Genomic DNA, 18,464 nt, shown 5'->3' with positions numbered 1-18,464 from the left:
CATCCTAAGCTAGGGCTGCCCAAACTTTGTCCTCGAGGGTTACAGCCCATTCGAGTTTTGGGGATTTTCACAATGAATGTACATGAGATCTGTTTGCATACAATGGAGGCAGTTCATGCAAATACAGTTCAAGCATATTCATTATGGAAATCCTGAAAACCAGATTGGGTAGTGGCTTTTGAGGACTGACAACTCTGATCTAAGCTATGAAGTGTTGTCTCTTGTTATATTGTGATGTTCCTGAAAAGTATAAATACATATCACATTCTTCCATATCATTTACACTACTAGTGCATTACCCCCTTTATCAATAAATCCAGGTTATGTTAGCTGCATGGATGGAGGCAACAAGTAGTAAGGTTTGGAAGAGAGAATGACTGAGAAAACGAAGGGGCAGAGAGGCGAGAAACCTGTGCAGGAAAAGTGCAGTAAGAACTAAAGGTGGAGATGTACATTAACATTACTTCCACAGCTACAGTCTCAAAAATGTTTCATGTTCTCTCCACTTTCAAGACCAGTTTGAAGGCTCGTGTCGTCATAAAACCTCCCACCTCCACTGTGATCTACCAAAACGTTACTATAGGTGCCCCATCATTTTGTCCCAGTCATGCTTCCCTCTCTCTTGGGTTATAAGTTTTTTAGTTCTTGCCTATTTGTACCTATTTGACTTGCACTTCTCAACCATTGGACGTCTACATGGAGTAGTTGTATTTTTTGTATTGCACTAGGTATACTCTTTGCACTGTATATAAATTCAAGTAGCCAAATTACTTGTTTGCCTGGATGAAAGATTTTTCCTTCAGAAAAGGAATTGTCATTTTTTAAAAAAATGTAATGTAGTAATGCTTCCTGATATACAGTGTTAGCTGTTTTTTCACTTAACAAGAGTATGTACAGAAAATGTGGACTTCTGAAAAATTGCACATTGCTTATGAAGGGGTTGTTTATATATGTGTAATTGTACTTTTGTGTGTGTGTGTTTTTATGTTCATGTGTTTGAGATTTGTGTTCAGTCTTTGTGTGTGCTTGTATTTATAGATTTTGTGTGTGGTGTGCCTGTATGAGGCCAGGAAATAGAGCATGTGCTGCCCTACTCTGCTGGTGTCTCACCAACCAATCAGCATGTGCAGCCATTTAGAACGCTCACTGATTGGTTGGCCAGATTTTATGACATCCCGAAAGCTCTAGTTTGACTCAAGGCCAGAAATCCAGGTACCATAGCTCTATTATATTTTTTGCATATATTGAGATAGTAGAATGTCCTAATACATATATATTAAGTAATAACTTATACTGTAATATGCAAGACATTTTACTGAAATGAGCCAGCCTTACACAAGTGCTTACTATACTTGTGTAACCTCTTATAGCTGCAGTCTTTTGTTGCTGTGAGGTCAGCTTTCAAAGGGATGTAGCTGTCTAAGTAAGAACGTAGCCAGCTAGATCAAAGCTTTTTTGAATATTATTGTGGCTGATCAGCTAAATTTCTCCCCTAATTTTCACTAGGGAGTTAAACTTTAGCCAGCCAGATTCTTGGTGAGCCCAGGAGTGGGATTAGGTCAGGAGGATATAAAGTTAGGCAGCTGGCATTGATTTTCAGAGCTAGTCTTCTAATTTGGCTAGCCAAATCTAGGCATTGCAATAAAAGGCCTAAATCTGGCAATCCAGGGTTTACCAGTCCCGATGGTTTAAAAATTATTCCACTGGGCCAACCTCCCACCCCCCCGACCAAGTCTGATGTTAGAAAATAATTTTGATTGTGAGCCCTCTGAGTATAGGGACATACATTCCGGGACAGTAGAGTAACTCACTTTGGGCTACCAATGGAAAAAGCATTAAATCTAAATTCAAAACATGAAACTGCCTTCAACCCTGACCTCTGCATTTCCCACCTTCCCCTAATCCTTTCTCTTAAACACACAAGCCCCTTATCCTCACAACCCTTGGCAAGAAGAGATATGCCTACCACCTCCCTGCTTCAGCACCATGTGTCTTACTGCTGCCGTAGGGGGTGCCGGCCTACAGCTAGTGACTAATGTATTCACTTCACATTCAAAGAAGAGACCAATCTTCTTTCAAAGCTAGGTGGCCATATGCACAAGGATTGGTCCCTTCTGTGAACTTGAAGTGAATAAGTTAACTATTTGTGGGCTAGCGCCTCCTATAGCAGCAGTAGAGGTTCAGGGCTGGAGCAGGGAGGACGTAAGCATACTTCCTCTTGCCTCTGGGAGAGGGGGTGTGGAGAAATAGCTTATGGACCTGAGGGAGAGGGAGGGACCGGAGTTAGACACTTTTTTTTTCTAGCATTGAACTTGGGAGAGGAAAGGGAGGTAGATCGGGTGTAGTGTAATCTTTAAACCGTCAGGATTTGGTGGGCGGGAGATGGTATTGTGTTGGGAAGGGGGGGGATTCCTTGAGAAGACTTAACTGGTGTCACAGATTTTCAGCACTAGCTGGCTAAGTTTTGACTTTTAAAATTCTGGGTGGTCAGAATTGAGCCAGCTAGATTCAGCTGAAAACTAATAATGTACCTCTATTTATTATTTATTTATTTTGATTTCTTCTATACCGATGCTCCTGTATAGAAATACAGATCACACCGGTTTACATTAAACACAGAACAGTCGCTTGGTGGCGATACAAGGAACAATTACGATTACAATTTAAAACAAGGAACAATAAAGTCAAGTAGATGAAAATACTTCCGTATAAACTCCCAGGTTGGATCTGTTTGGGTGTGATTCTTTGTTGTTGATCTCACCTTGAAGAATCTGTTGTCGAGGAAGGATTCGAACCAGCTGAGCGCATCGATCAGCAGTCCATTTTAATTGGATATTTATTTTCTTTACTATGAGAAACTTGAAGTATTATGAGTAGTTCAGAACACTTTAAAGCAACGAATGACTCTGCAGACAGGACCATTTTTCTCCTTTCGGGAGGGGGGAGGAAAGGGTGTCAGCATTTTTTCTGTGCTCCCTACAGTTTCAGGCAGGGTTTTCACACTGAGGTGGAATTGTTGCTCAGGGCTGATTAAATCCACGCTGGTGATTGAGCAAGCAGGGGGAGAAGTTATTGCAGAATATCTAAAGGTTCTGTCTGTTCAGCTGTCAAGCAACTGCACTGGAACTGAACCCAGGCGCATTCTCTAAATGTAAAGAATATTTTCTTTCTAATACCTTTAGAGAGAACTTCAACAGGGCGCAGCCTTGATAAATGAAACGGCTGTAAAACTTAATGTTTTCATATGTGTTAAAAGCCACTATATTTGATACCTGATGGAACAGCTGCTGTTTACTCAGTTGTTATAAACATACAGTGTATTTGATAATTATGCAAGCTTTGTAATCATGGAACTTAAATATGTATAGAATTAACGAGCATTACACTTCTGAGCGTGCACATATGCCGAAAGATTATGATCTAGCAGTTACAGTGTATATGAGACGTGTGTTTCCCAGCTAAATACACCTTTGTTCATCTTTAACAAGCTGATATATTCCAACCTGCATACTCCAGCCAATGTCTTACCGGAGCGCAAGTACAGCGAGCAGTACTGAAACACTGCACGGCTGTGTGGAAGAGAGATTTGAGAATATTATCTTCATTTCAGGAACATTGCTGAGAACACAGCCTTTAGCTTTGTAGTGACTTGTGCTACTTGGGCGGGTTTGTTCTCATGCTTGAAATACTTGAATTGATTTAGGGCTCATTTTTCTTCCCAATTGTAGGAGTCTAATTATCAAACTGCGTTGGCGCTGATGCAAGCATTAATGCATTCCATGTGCATTAAATTGATATTAATGCGGTCTTATTACCATTAACATGGACGGCCTTGTTAAATATTTAAATGAACTGATAAAATGCAAAAATGTGGCAATCAACTCATTTAAATGTAGTGCAGAGTGCGTTAAAACTCACATCCACATTAATATTGTTAACTTTGCAGAGTGTAGTTTAGCATTTGTTAAAATTGCTCATTAGCACATGATTTTAATGCATGCTTTAGCACTGCTCTTGATGCATGATTTCCTAAAGAATCATGCATTATAGGAGCTCTGCTAACTTACATGCTAAAATCACGTGTTGGTGCTTTGAACGTGCTTTGATAAATAAACTCCTTAGTATTAGAAGCTCCTTAGTGCATAACATTGGATGCAGTATTATTTGGTAGCATGCCAGGCCCTGTGATGAAGCAGTATTGAATAGAAACACTATAAGCAAATGTGTAAATCTGTGCAATGTATGGCAAACAGATGTCTTTTGCTGGGATCATCATCAAGGTCTGTATGTTGGCCTAACTGATATCTGTATTCAATAGACATTAAAGTGCAGCAGGGCTCTTACTGACCAAAGACACTGACAGATGAAGTTTGAGTTATACCACAAGAATTGTAGCCATATTCCTAAATAAAACTTCAAGGACTTCATCCATTCTGTACCTGAAGAGGTCCGTTTGAAAAAGGATTTGCCCGGCTGACTTGAGGACTTAGCCATAGAAACCTGGGGACAAAATATCTCCCCTCACTGACTGACTTAAGTTTTGACTGGGGCATTTATTAACCAGCTAAAACTTAGCTGGATAAAAAAGAGGAGGTGCCAGGGTATTGCAGGGGTGGGACTTCAATTTAGCTGGGTAACACTGATTATCCACGCAACCCAGCTCATTTCAGCCTGGTAAGTCTGATTGCAGTGGCGAGAGGGGCCAAAGCTATCCAGGCACCCAGATAGCTTTAGAACAACTGGGCTATGTTAATCCTATAGTTAGTTCTATGTAAAAAAAAAAAACCAAAACAAAAAATCACATACATCTGGAGGCAAGCAACCCCAATCCTCCACCCCCACAAAATAATTTACAAAATGTAGAGTGTAACATTTAATCCTCCATCACTCCTCCTTCGACCCTTCAAAATAGTAGATATCCGTTGTTAACATTCAGTCCATTATCTCATGATGTAGATATTCTTTTTGTTATTGAAACCTGGCTTCAAGATGCCGATATAGCATGTCTTCCACAGGCCTGTCCACTTAACGTTCTGCAAAAGAATCGTACCTCGAAAAAAGGCGGTGATCTGGCAATTATTATTCTCCTAGGACAAGCAGGATGGTAGTCCTCACAGATGGGTGACATCAGAATGGAGCCCGGCACCGAAAACTTTTATCAAAGTTTGTAGAAGCTTTGACTGGCACATTGAGCATGCCCAGCATACCACTATCCACACGCCCACATGAAGTCCCACTTCAGTCTTTTTTTCCGTGGTGTAGTTGCCTCGCAGTTTTGGAGCTCAGCTTCACAAGTGTTTTTTTTCTTGTTTAATGCTAACAATTTTTCTCCTGTTTACATGTTGACGCCCCCTTCTCTGGATGGTGTTCTTCGGTGCGGTGTTATTTTCTCTCTTCTCTGGTCGATTCCCAGCGTGACTTTTCTCTGTGGCACCCAGTCATCGACCACTCGCCAGCTACTTTATCATGGCATAGTCTGGTTTTCGTCTGTGCCCCCAGTGCCGGCAGACCATGTCCATCATGGATCCACATGAAGTTTGTATCCTCTGCCTGGGGGCATCGCATGATGTCTGAGGGTGTCAGCTGTGCGACAAGATGACCCCAAAGGCCATCATGCTTGACTCGATAAAATGGAGAAACGTTTTGGTCCCAAGAAGTCCACTCCATCCATGCCTGTGTCATAGTCATTGATGCAAGGGGGTCAAGGGGAACTGCTCGATACACTATCCCTCTCTACACCCCCGGCGGCATCGTCCAGTGATCGAGGAGATGGTGACCGCTCCTCCGTGGTGTCACCACTCTCGAATGTCTGGATTCTCAGCTTCCTCTGTGCCGGGAGGAGACCGGGCCAAGCACCATGGGGAAATCCTGGAAACACAGACACTGGACACAGTAGACGCACGACGCCAGTTCTGGTACGGCACCGAAATGACCCCGTGGAGAGGAGGCCCCATCCTCCAACAAACCCGGGAGCCAGGCATTCCCCACCGATACCGGTGCTGGGCACCATGCCTCTGAGGAGGCTTCGGTTACGCCTCGTCCCTCTCCATCAGTCCTGCTCTCATAGGCCTTCCAGGAGGAGCTGGACTGCAGGGTGCAGAGTGTGGTTCTCCGAGCTCTACGGATCATTGAACGGCCCCCATACTGGTGCTGTGAAGCCTACACCGTCTGTCTTGGTGCCCATGCTCAAATGTCTGGACGTCCTACTTGGCGCCCTTCTGACAAAACCAGTGCCCGAGGGACCTTCGGCTCCCCAACAGCCGCAGTTTCCCCCTCGGGAGTGATCCCCATCATTGGGTTCTCCGAGGAGGAAGATATATACCTGACCGCAGGCGCCATCCGGTGCCGTGATCACAAGGCCTCTGTTTCCTGAGCATTTGGCCTCTGGAGACCTCAGGTGCCTCAGCTGCCAGCGGGGTCATTGGTACCCTTGAAGCCCTCTGTGCCCATTTCCAGTGATTTGCATAGACATCACCTGCGCAGGCCCCACAGGGACCTAAGCGAGGGAGAGGGTCCGTATGATCCATGGGGAGATGACTCTTCAGAGTCTTCCTCTGAAATCTGACTACCCCCTCTTGGAACCCTCACCACCGGAGGAAAGGCGTCGATCTCCCCCAGAGAACCTCTCTTTCACTGGTTTTATGAGGGCCATGTCAGAGGCCATCCCCTTACGGAGGAGGATGCTCGACATAAAATGTTGGAAGTCCTCCAATTTGTTGATGCCCCGAAGGAGATAATGGCTTTTCCTATCCATGACATAGTTAAGGACCACCTCCTTCGGATGTGGGAACACTTGATATCCATTTCTCCAGTAAATAGGCAGACGCCACCTATCTGATGCAGCAGGCCTTAAGTTTTGAGAGACGTCATCTCCCTCACCAGTCTGTGGTAGAGGAGTCTGCTCTCAAAAAGGCCAAATGCTCCTGCACCCATGCCTCTGCCCTTCTGAGGCGAGAACATAGGGAGCTGGATGCCTTGGGTAGGAAGGTCTTTCAGGACACTATGCTCATCACCCGTATTGCCTCCTATCAGTTGTACATGACATGTGGAAACAGGTCCAGGAACTTGCAGAACATCTGCTGCAGCAGCATCAGGAATCGTTCTCCACTATCACACAACAAGCAGATCGATACAGTAAAGAGCAACCGCGGTTACCCTGCTCCTAACTCGCCTTCTACTCACTTTCCGGCCGTGTTAGCCCTTCCCGCGATACACTATCCCCTTTAACTCATCCCTACCGCCTCTTAAAATCGCCGGGTGACCCCTTCCGCCCGCGGCATGTATATTAAATGTAAACGAGCGAATTAGCTATTCCCTCCCATACAGTAACGCGCGCCCTGACTATCGCTTTTTTACCCTGCCGTTTTGCCGCGCGTTTACCCTGCTAACTTACCGCCTACCCTTACCCCAGCGTTAGAGGCAGGGGTAAGGGTAGACGGCAAACTTTCCCCCAGCCCCCGCTCACCTGCCCTGGTCGTGTCCGGTCTCCGGTGCAGCCCCAGTCCTGTCCCCTCCTCCCGAAGCAAAAACCCGAAAAAAAAGTAGCAAGAGAGCGAAGGGAGAGATGGGCAATCCTACGCTCGGGCCTGCCAGTCCCTTGTTCTCTCCTCCCGAAGCAGGGCGCGAAAAGCAGCCTTGCTCCGGGAGGAGGGGGGGCAGTTTAAAGCGACGAAGCGACTTACTTTTGCAGCCCCCCCCCTCTGGACATCGACTACCGCGGCTCCTGCCTCCAGCTGTCAGACAGACGCATCACACGTGGGAAAGCGGCCCCTATGCGTGCAATTGGCTGCTCAAGACGTGACGTCACATGCCGTGACGCCAAACGTCGTGACGTCACGTCTTGAGCAGCCAATTGCACGCATAGGGGCCGCTTTCCCACGTGCGATGCGTCTGTCTGACAGCTGGAGGCTGGAGCCGCAGTCGTCGCCGATGTCCGGAGGGGGGGGGGCTGCAAAAGTAAGTCGCTTCGTCGCTTTAAACTGCCCCCCCTCCTCCCGGAGCAAGGCTGCTTTTCGCGCCCTGCTTCGGGAGGAGAGGAGAAGGGACTAGCAGGCCCGAGCCTAGGATTGCCAGTCTCTCCCCTTGTTCTCTTACTACTTTTTCGTTTTTTTTTTTTTTTTGCTTTGGGAGGAGGGGATAGGACTGGGGCTGCACTGGAGACCGGACGCGGCCAGGGCAGGTGAGCGGGGGCTGGGGGAAAGTTTGCCGAGCATCGGAGAACATAACTGTCCACTTCCTGGTACCTGTCATTTGAAATGACAGATACCAGCGTGGCCGTGAAGCGTTAGGCCCGCGCACCCAGGCGCTCTATACAGTAAAATGGGTTGCGCGGGCCTAACCTTCGCCTAACGCTTCGCAGACGCGGCATGCATTTGCATGCAATTTGAAGAGAGTATCGAGCGGTAGGTGAAGAGAACTGTGCGTGCAGGGAACGAGGGTGCACCTGGCACTGCCGCACTCTTTCTAACGCGGCATAACTGTATCAACCTGAAGGTCTTGAAGTCAGAAAACATGAGGTGAGATCCACCTACGATGTCTTTGAGTCAGGGTGGCCGCTGTGGGCATCGGTGCTCATAGGATGGCCTGGCTCCATGCTTCCGACCTTTGGCCAGAGGTTCAGGAGAATTTGGCTGACCTCCCCTGTATAGGAGAGATCTTTTTAGGGACAAGGTGAGGGATGCAGTAGTGCAATTTAAGGATCACCATGAAACCCTTCAACAGCTATCCTGTAGTGCTTCAGACCCGCCGTCCTCCGTCAGGAAGTCTTCCGTCCAGGTTCCAGGAAGTCCTTCTATTAGCTATGGAAGTATTAGCCCCCTGCCTCCCGAACCCGCACACCCCATGCTGGTTCCAGAGGCCGCTCCCTTCAACAGCGAACTCCTAGACCCCAGCCGCCACCCCCCCCCCCCCCCCCACAGGCCCCGGCTATGGGGTTTTGACTGGAGGTGAGGTAATATGGGTCAGCATGTCATACCCCTGACACTCGATCCTCTAGTGGGAGGCAGACTTTGCTTTGCCCATCACTGGTTGATCATCACTTCGGACTGATGGGTCCTTACCATGGTTAGTCAGGAGTACCAACTAATTTTCAGAGAAATCCTGGAGGACTCTCCCCCATGTCCATCATGGGGTTCGTCCTCCCAGAAGGACATACTGATGACGGAGCTTTCCACCCTCCTAATGGCGAGAGCGGTAGAACCCGTTCTCAGTCATCAGCAGGATCAAGGATTTTATTCAAGGTATTTCTTGAACCCAAAGAGAACTGGAAACTTGCGCCCCATTCTCGATCTCAGGGTGTTGAACAAATTCCTCCAAAGAAAAAAGGTAAAAATGGTTTCTCTGGGCACTCTGATCTCCCTGCTCAGGAAAGGGGACTGGCTCTGCATCCCTCAACCTCAAGGATGCTTTGGTCCACATTGCCATCTTCCCCAGACACAGGAAGTATCTTCACTTTGTGGGAACAGGCTCAATACTAGTACAGAGTGCTGCCAGTTGGTTTGGCCTCAGCCCCTCGTGTCTTCACCAAGTGCCTGGCAGTGGTGGCAGTGCATCTGACACCATGTGCTGCATGTCTTATCTAGATGACTGGTTGATCAAAAGTGATTCCTGCATGGAACCGCTGAGCGCTTTGACCCTGATGATGGATACTACAATCCCTGGGTTTTGTTATCAACTACCTGAAGTCCCACCTCTGTTCGTCCCCCTAGATGGACTTCATAGGAGCCAGGCTGGACACGGCTCAGGCAAAAGCATTCTTGCCCTATCCTCGCTGGCAACCTTGGTGTGCAGCAGTCAGTGTGTAAGTGCCTGTCTACTGCTTCGCTTGTTGGGCCACATGGCAGCCTCTGTCCATGTTACCCCATTAGCCCATCTCTACATGCGCAGAGCACAGTGGATGCTGCAGTCGCATGGCAGCAGGCATCCCAGGACCTCCAGGCCAGTGTGTCCATCACGCAACCTCTGAAAGTCTCTCTGACCTGGCGGGAGAGCCTCTCCAATCTGGAGCAGGGGATCCCCTTCCAGACTGCCCCGCCTTTAGTACTTACTACCGATGCCTCTTCTCAGGGCTGGGGGGCCCATGTGGACAACCTCCACATGCAGGGTCACTGGATTGCTCAGGAAGCTCTGTGCCAGATAAACTACTTGTAGCTTCAAGCAATTCATTACACACTTTGGGCATTCCGAGACAGTTTGTCCCACAAAGCAGTCCTGATTCGAACAACAGTCGGGTCACAATGTGGTACATCAACAAGCAAGGAGGCATGGGGTCGTTCCTCCTCTGTCAGGAGGCAGTGCAGACATACCTGCCTGCGATGCTGAATGTGCTAGCAGACCATCTAAGCTGCTCTTTTCAGCCACACGAATGGTCTCTGAACCAGATAGTGGCAACCTGGATTTTCCGTCTGTGGGGAACTCCAGATTTGGATCTCTTCACCTCCCAGTACAACAGCAAGGTGAGAATTTTTGCTCCCTATTCAAAACAGATGGCCATCCACCCTCTGCCTTCACCCTTCATTGGGGCACAGGTCTCCTGTACACGTACCCTCCTCTTTTGCTCCTCCTGAAGATTCTGTTGAAGCTCCAGCAGGACTGGGGAACCATGATCCTCGTGGTATCCTACTGGCCCAGGCAGGTCTGGTTCCCTCTCCTTCAGGACCTGTCGATCAGGGATCCCATCAGCCTGGGGAATACGCCCAGTCTGCTAACACAGAATGGGGGCACTCTGCACCATCCAAATCTGCGAGCACTGACCTTGACGGCCTGGATGTTGAGCTCCTAGTCCTTCAACCCCTGGACCTCTCTGAAAATGTCTCCCAGTACTGATGGCTTCGAGAGAGCCTTCCACCAGGAAGTCATACAGAATGAAGTGGAAGAGGTTTTTTGATGTGAGAGACATGGATTAGATCCATTTACATGCCCATTTACATGATTCTTGGACTACTTGTGGCAACTTTCTGAGGCTGGACTTAAAACCATCTCGGTTAGAGTTCATCTGAGTGAGGTTAGTGGTTACCATCGGGGTGTCTCTGGCGCACCTATCTCAGTTCAGCCTATAGTAGGTTGCTTTATGCAGGGCCTGCTTCAGCTAAAGCCTCCTCTGCGGGGCCCCCTGTGGTGTCCTTGGATCTCAATGTTGTGTTGGCCCGGCTCTTGCATCCTCCTTTTGAGCCTATGCGCACCTGTGAGCTGAAATTCCTCATCTGGAAAGTCTTATTCCTGGTGGCGTTTGCTTCAGCTTATAGGGTAAGCAAGCTTCAGGCCTTGTTACACACCTACCCTATACAAAATTCTTTTATGATCATGTGGTCCTGCATACGATCCTAGGTTCCTGCCAAAGTTGTGACTGATTTTCACATCAATCAGTCCGTTGTGTTGCCCACCTTTTTCCCGAGGCCTCATTCCCACAAAGGGGAATGGGCTGTATATACTTGGATTGCAATAGGGTTCTGGCCTTCTATTTAGAACGCTCCTCAAACCAAATTTTTTTCTTTAGCTTGGACTGATCACTCCTTGATTCTATTTCCTGTTAATTGCATTTTACCTCATTAGCCTTCTTTTAATGAAAAGAGAAGGTTCCTGGTAAAAACCACCACCTCTATCTGATTTATCTGAATTTGATCAGATTTGTTCCTTTCCATCTAATTTTAGTGTCTTATCTTTAGAGGAAAAAATATCTACTTGGAATAATTCCTTGCAGCAAACTTCTAATCATTTATCTCCCCATTTTTATCAGTCTTATAAGTCCACTGGTGACCCCTCTTGTTTCCATTGTGATCTTAGTTATCAAACATCAAATTTGTTAGAACAGAAATGGCACAAATGTAAAACACGAGCTGCCGAACTTAAATTGAAGCTTATCTCAGTTTTACTTAACTGAGATTAAGAAAGCTAAAAGACTACTTCAGCAAATCCTTAAATAAGGCAGAAATTATACCCCATTTATTATTTAAACTAGTCTATCAATTCTCTAGAACCAACCACTCATGCCGCTACCTCTTACCCATCTTCATTATCAGCAGACTGTTTTGCCTCTGCTTTTCAGACAAAAATTAAGACTGTTCAGTCTAGTTTAGGCCCAGACCTTAGCCAACTTATTAGTTCAATTTGCTTAGAGTTTGGAATGTTCCTCTGTTCGCACTACTAAATATCTGTTTTCAACAAGATTTCAGTGGCAGCATTTTCTAACATAATGAAGATGACTTCTTCGTCGCTGGATCCTTTTCCTCCTCCACTACTTAAACCCAGATCTTGGTCTCCTGCCATATTTAGCTGAGATTATCAGTTCTAGCCTGGAACAAGGAGATTTTCCTAGCAGTCTTAAAACTGCTAAAGTGCATCCTTTACCAAAAAAAAAAAAAAAAAAGCATACCCTTGATCTAAAGTATTATGAAAATTAAAGAGTAATTTCAAATATTTCTTGTCAAACATCACTGAAAAAGTGCTTCTTCTCCAATTGTCTCCTTTCCTTAGAGAATACATTTGCCCTCCACCCAAGACAATCAGGATTTCGTAAAGGCTATAGCACTGAAACAGTTATGATTTTGGTTCTTAATCAAATTAGTCTGGATATGGATAAAAGCAAAACTGTTCTCATGGTCCAATTGGACATGAGTGTGCAGCTTTTGACATGGTCAACCATTCTTTTTTAATCTCCCATTTAATCAAGTTAGGTATGAGTGATACCCCTTTAAAATGGTTTCTCTCATACTTATCAGACAGAACATTTTCTGTAGAGTGGAATTCAACCAAATCCGTTGTGCACCATAACTCCTGTGGAATCTCTGAAGGATCCATTTTATCACCTACATTATTCAATCTTTGTCACCGTTGACACCTCTCATTCAGAGTTTAGGCTTTTCTTGTTATTTATTCACTGATTATATTCAGATTGTTGCCTCTATTAACACAAAGAATTAGAACTCGCTACTTCAGTTTAACAACTGTCTTTCTAAAGACACAGATTGGCTTTCTGTAGCTAGACTGAAAGTCCATCGTGACAAGTTGGAAGCCATTTGGTTTTCCAGGAAGATTGATTCTTATCTTTTCCCAGCTCCTACTTTATCAGGAATTCAGCTTCAGGTAAAAATAGTAGTCTGTTCTTTAGGAGTCCTATTGGACTCTAAACTTAATTTTGAACCACAAATCTTCAAATTGATCCAAAAAGCATATTTTTTTCCTATGCTTAATCTTTTGTAAGATTTTTTTATTTTTTTTTTATACCACTGACGTGACTTTTAATTTATTCACTGGTCCTCAATCATTTAGACAACTGCAGTTCATTATATCATTCTCTATTGTCCCGTTCCATTCATAGATTACAACTAGTTCAAAATACGGCCACTAAACTTGTTTTTGGAAAAAAGAAATTAGATCACGTAATCCCTCTTATATGGGACTTCCATTGGTTACCCATTTCCCTCCGCATCCACTTTAAAATTGGTTTGGTTTTTCCTTTCCTTCTGGTAACCCCTTATATCTGACCAATCTCTTAATCCCGTGTGTTCCAGGACATGCACTTCACTCTTCCCAACATGAATTAGAGTCCTCACTTTCAAAGAAATTGTTTGAGGGCACCCGGGAAATGTCTTTTGCTTTTCTGGCCCCCCACATGGTAGAACTCTTTACCTCTCACAATTTGACTTGAGAAACAGTATCTTAGATTTAGAAAACTTTTGAAGTCCTTTCTGTTTTGCAAGGCCTTTCCTGTTGAGTTCATTATCTTCTTTGTAAATTTTTATCCTAAGTATCATTTAATGTGTATTTTATAATGTACTATTTAGTTTTTTTTAATTTTTAAGTTATATGTTTTAATTAGTGTGTTTATGAATGTTTTATTGTTTTGCTGATTTTGATTTTATTGTAAATCACTTGGATCATTTTTCTTAACAAAATTCATTCAAATGCAATAAACTAACCATGAGTTTTGGGAGTTTTTTTCTTTTTCTTTTTTGCATAGATGTAAAAAAAGTAAATACAGAATTCCCTCAAGAACTCATGTATATAAACTGAATTTGACAATGATCAGTTATACACCCCTGGCAATTTCATCTCAGGTCCTGCTGGATGGTTAAATCTATCATCTGTAATCCAGTCAGAACGTCTGTGTCATAAGTACTGGTTTGCAGTTATCCTACTAAGTATGGTTTATAGTTTTAATTTAGAATTAACAAATTAAGATGGGAAGTCACAAAATGGCTTGAAATATGGGCAAATTAAAAATTTGTTGCCTTGAAATATAAAATGCTGCAGCTGTGCAAGGGAGGATCAAATGGGCCCCACAGAATTTGTGCTGAATTTTACAGTGGATTGCTCCCTAACACAGTGACTGCATTAGATAAGTATCCCTGCAGGGCAGCTGGCTGCTTTGTAGGTCTGTGGGGACAGCTGTGGAGTCACATCACCATAAAGTATACGATGGCTCTGGGAGAAACAGTAGAATAGTCCTAGTTTTATTCTTTACCATTGCTTTCAGGTCATTCTTATATTCTCCTAACAGTTTAGAAATGAAATCTAGCTGTGATATGTAGGACAGGGCATTGTATTCATGTTATCTTTCCCACTTCCTTTATCAAAAGTAATATCCTTGAATCCTATATTAATGCACAGATGGAAGGTCCGATAGCACTCATGCCTGAAGTGTAGTAAATGAGCCTTTAATAAATGGATTTATAGTGTGTGCCAGATGTACTTTGTTTCCACATTTTTGCATGCTAAAATATAATTATTGAACAGCAGCATCCTAGTGGGTGTACAGCATTAAGATATAGCACTATTGGCTCTTCCTAAAATGCTTAAAATAAAGGTGGTACATTTGATTTTAGAGGCTACTTCTGGCTCTGTGTTTATGCCTGACATTAACCTTTTAGGTACCAACATTCCACAAGTGGAACATTTTTTTCATATACTTTTAATTACTTGCAAATTTTTTTATACCATATTTGGGTCTAGTTAACTAAGATATGTAAAAAGGGACATCAGGAAATAATTCCTTCAATGAGCAGGATCTAAAAGGTTAAGTTCCCTGCTGGAGTCCATCAGGAAGCTTCCTATGGAGCATGCATCCCTTTGAGGAATGCGGCATTGGAGCAGAGCTCTACTTGAATGAGAACAACTAATTTCTGATATGCACAACTTGAAAATTAAAAAACACATTTTTCTTTTTCTCTTCAGAAGGGTTTTTGGTATGCTGTGTTGTCTTGAATTGCTGAAAAGGTTCATTTAGAAATTCTTTTTAGCTAGTCTAAAGAATTTGCTTTTGAATATTTCAGCAGGATTCAAGAAATGCCCATCCCTTCACCTTCTTTTCTCCCCCAGCCTTCCATCTCACCTTTGCTGGGTCTCTTCCTCTGTCTGTCGTCTCCTCTTTGGCACCCTTTCACTCTGATTTTCTCTCTCCAGCCCCATCATCACTTCTCATGTTTCCTTACCTCTACTATTACTTCTGCTGCTTAACACTTCTATAGTGCTATTCGATGTGCACAGCACTGTACAAAAAAAGACTGTCTGCTTGTTAGAGCATACAATCTAATCAAGATAAACACGGAGCAAAAGAGACTTTGAGAATTTCATTTATTAAGTCAGTGGATAAAAAAAGGCTTTAAGAATAAAAGCAGCCTCAAAAAGATTGTTTTTTAGACAGGGTTTAAATAAGGCAAGAGAGAGAGTATGACACAGCAGCTCAGGAAGTTGATTTCAAGCATATGATGCAACTAGTACTCCTGGAGGAATTCGGCACACAAAAACTTAAAATTCTGCAAACTTTATATTGGTCAAAATAACACAATTTACATGACAGTCTTTAAGTAATTATATTTTAAATAAAATCAGAAAAAAGTTATTACTTATAGATGCAGAATTTTAAATATTTTGAGCAGAATTTCCCTAAAATTTCACTGTGTTCCTTCCACTCACTCTCCCTACTTCACTGGCCACTTTGCCTTCTCAGGCCCCAACTCCTCCACCTGCCAGTATCTCTCCTCTCCACCTCTAGGCTCAACCCCTTCCACTCTAACGCCAGTCCCAGAATTTGACTCCATTCTCAGTACTGTCCCTCACACAGGCTCCCTCTGTCCCTCCTTCTCTCGCACACACACATCCCCTCATACAGGGTCCCTCTCTCTTGCATACACACCCACACAAGCTCCCTTTCTCTCTCACACATACATCCTCACATAGGCTACCTATGTCCCTCTCTTATGCACCCCTTCACATAGGCTCCATCTCACACATACACAATCCCTTCACACACAATCCCTTTTTCATACACATGAGCTCCCAATCTCTCACACACACACACACTCCTTCATAATCTCCTCATATAGGCTCCCTCTCTCTGGCACCCACACTAAAGCATCCCCCCCACTCTCTCACCTCCCATGCACGCTCTCACACCCTCCTGCCTCACCCCCCTGCTCTCTCAACCTCCCCTCTCTCACAGCCCCACCCCTCCCCTCTCCTCTCTCACACCCCATCCCCTTTCTCACACCCCTCTCCCTCTCCTCACACACACACACATTCACTCTCACCGGGACCTTCATCTTTGCAGCAAGTGGAGCACACTCCATTCTCAGAACTCAGGGGTCTTCATCTTTGCTGCGAGCAGAGCGCGTCCCGTGGCACACAGGGGCCTTCATCTTTGCTGCGAATGGTGCGCCGGGGCCTTCATCTTCACCACAAGTGGAGTGTGTCTCGTGGCTCACGAGGGCCTTCAATAAGTTAAAAGGTTTGTTGGGGAGCCAATGGTTCTGCATTCCCATTGGCTATCTCCTTAGTTACTTGTTTGTGTTGCCAAGGTTGCAAGGTGATATTTGTGGGGGGATGGCCAGTGCCTGGTAACAAATGTAAGCAAACAAGTGATATAATAATACCATCAAGTTCTAGTCAGAATAAGCAAAAGCATGTAATGCAAATGCATATTTTAAATTTTGCCAGTCCCTTTGTATTTTAGGAAAGGTTGCCCTGGCATTTTAGGATAGGCATACTTTTAATTCCCCTGGTGTCTGTCTGTGTGTTTGCGGGGGGTAACTGGTGAGAGGGGAAGTGACGGGTTAATGTGCGCTCTAAGTCCGTAAATAGGAAAACCATAGTGCACGATAACATCCTTTTATCGTGTACAAAGTCCCTTTAGTGCACACTAACTCTGAAATTAGGTAAACTATAATTAGTGCGCATTAACTCCAAAATTAGGGAAACCGAAATAAACACCTCCTGAACCATTTTAAAAACAAAATTAAACAGATAATGACCCCAAACGAAAATGACACAAAAAAAAATAAATCAGTGCACATCCCTAGGAGAGAGCCATAGCAGATTCTAAGTCTGGGGTTTGCTTGGTAGATCAGATTGGTCATTATGACTTGCGCAGTGGTGTGTGGTCTATGCTGTCAGTCCAGGCATCCTTGTCCAAACAAGATTAGAGTTCCAGTTTCTCTCAAATATTTTCAATTTTTGGTTTTTTTGCTGCCTCCTTTCGTCTATTTTTTTTGTTGCTGCCTCAGCAACCCCTCAAATAGAATATTTCAGTTTTAACAAAAAAAAGAAAATAGAAATCAAAAAGGAATATGGAGAAAATCCAAGGCTGAAAAGTCCTCTCTCAGCAGCTTCAAGATCTGTATCTGCAGGTGCTTGATATTCATCACGGATACCCATGCAGTCTTCTCTCACTGACATGACTCCTCCAGTTGCTACAGATGTGGTCGGATGTCTCCAGTGACACAGCAGCACCATGCCTGCAAGATGGAGGCCCTAAGGAAGGGGCCGGCAGTTAAGAACCCCCAAGCCTCTTTGCCAGAATGGGCAGTGGCGCTGCGCCTCACCAGGAAGACGGCATCTGGTTCTTGATGCGGGAAGCCAAGGCGAGACGCCTCCCCGCCTCAATTCCACAAGCGTGGGAGGGTTCTCACCTCTTGGTCTTTTCTGAAAAGTCATACGAGAACTCGTTTTTTCCTTTTGTGGCTGGCATTCATCATGACTCAAGAGGGAAGTTCAAGGCTCTCTGTGATATTGGACTTTTACCAACAAGATTCCACTTAGGTTTTGAACACAATTGATTACCACTTTTTGGTGTTGAATTATATAAACATCAAGACTAGATTTTGTTTTGTATAAGTCTTAGTTTGTTGTTTCTATTTTGTATAATATATATTTTTTAGAAATTTCCTCTGTTGCAGACAGTTTGCCAAAGTATAGCTATATTGGGATATCATGGGGTGTTATGTATTTTTAAACATTTTATAAATCTTCTAATTTTTGTCAAGTCTTTTTTGTCTGAATAAATTTGAATATTTTTGCTTGGGTCTTCCTAATTTAGTAATACTATTATTTATTATATAGTTATATTTAATATATTATGTTATATGTTGACCAATAGTACTAATTTCATTTCCTATGTATACCGTTCCTTTTTTGCTGTGCTATAGATGTCAGAGCCCATACATTACAATTCATGTAAGAATTTTTAGAAG

General features: G+C 44.2%; 1 protein-coding gene across 3 annotated transcripts in view; it reads left to right on the top strand.

The window, feature by feature from the left end:
- The window catches only part of DAAM1 (dishevelled associated activator of morphogenesis 1), a 323,492-nt gene that overhangs the window by 200,801 nt on the left and 104,227 nt on the right, over positions 1 to 18,464 (top strand). The gene's annotated exons all lie outside the window — the stretch shown is intronic.

The sequence above is a fragment of the Rhinatrema bivittatum genome, chromosome 4 (genome assembly GCF_901001135.1).
Source record: "Rhinatrema bivittatum chromosome 4, aRhiBiv1.1, whole genome shotgun sequence".
Classification (NCBI taxonomy): Eukaryota; Metazoa; Chordata; class Amphibia; order Gymnophiona; family Rhinatrematidae; genus Rhinatrema; species Rhinatrema bivittatum.
The sequence above is the reverse complement of the archived record's forward strand: the minus strand, read 5'-3'. Positions and strand labels throughout refer to the sequence as shown.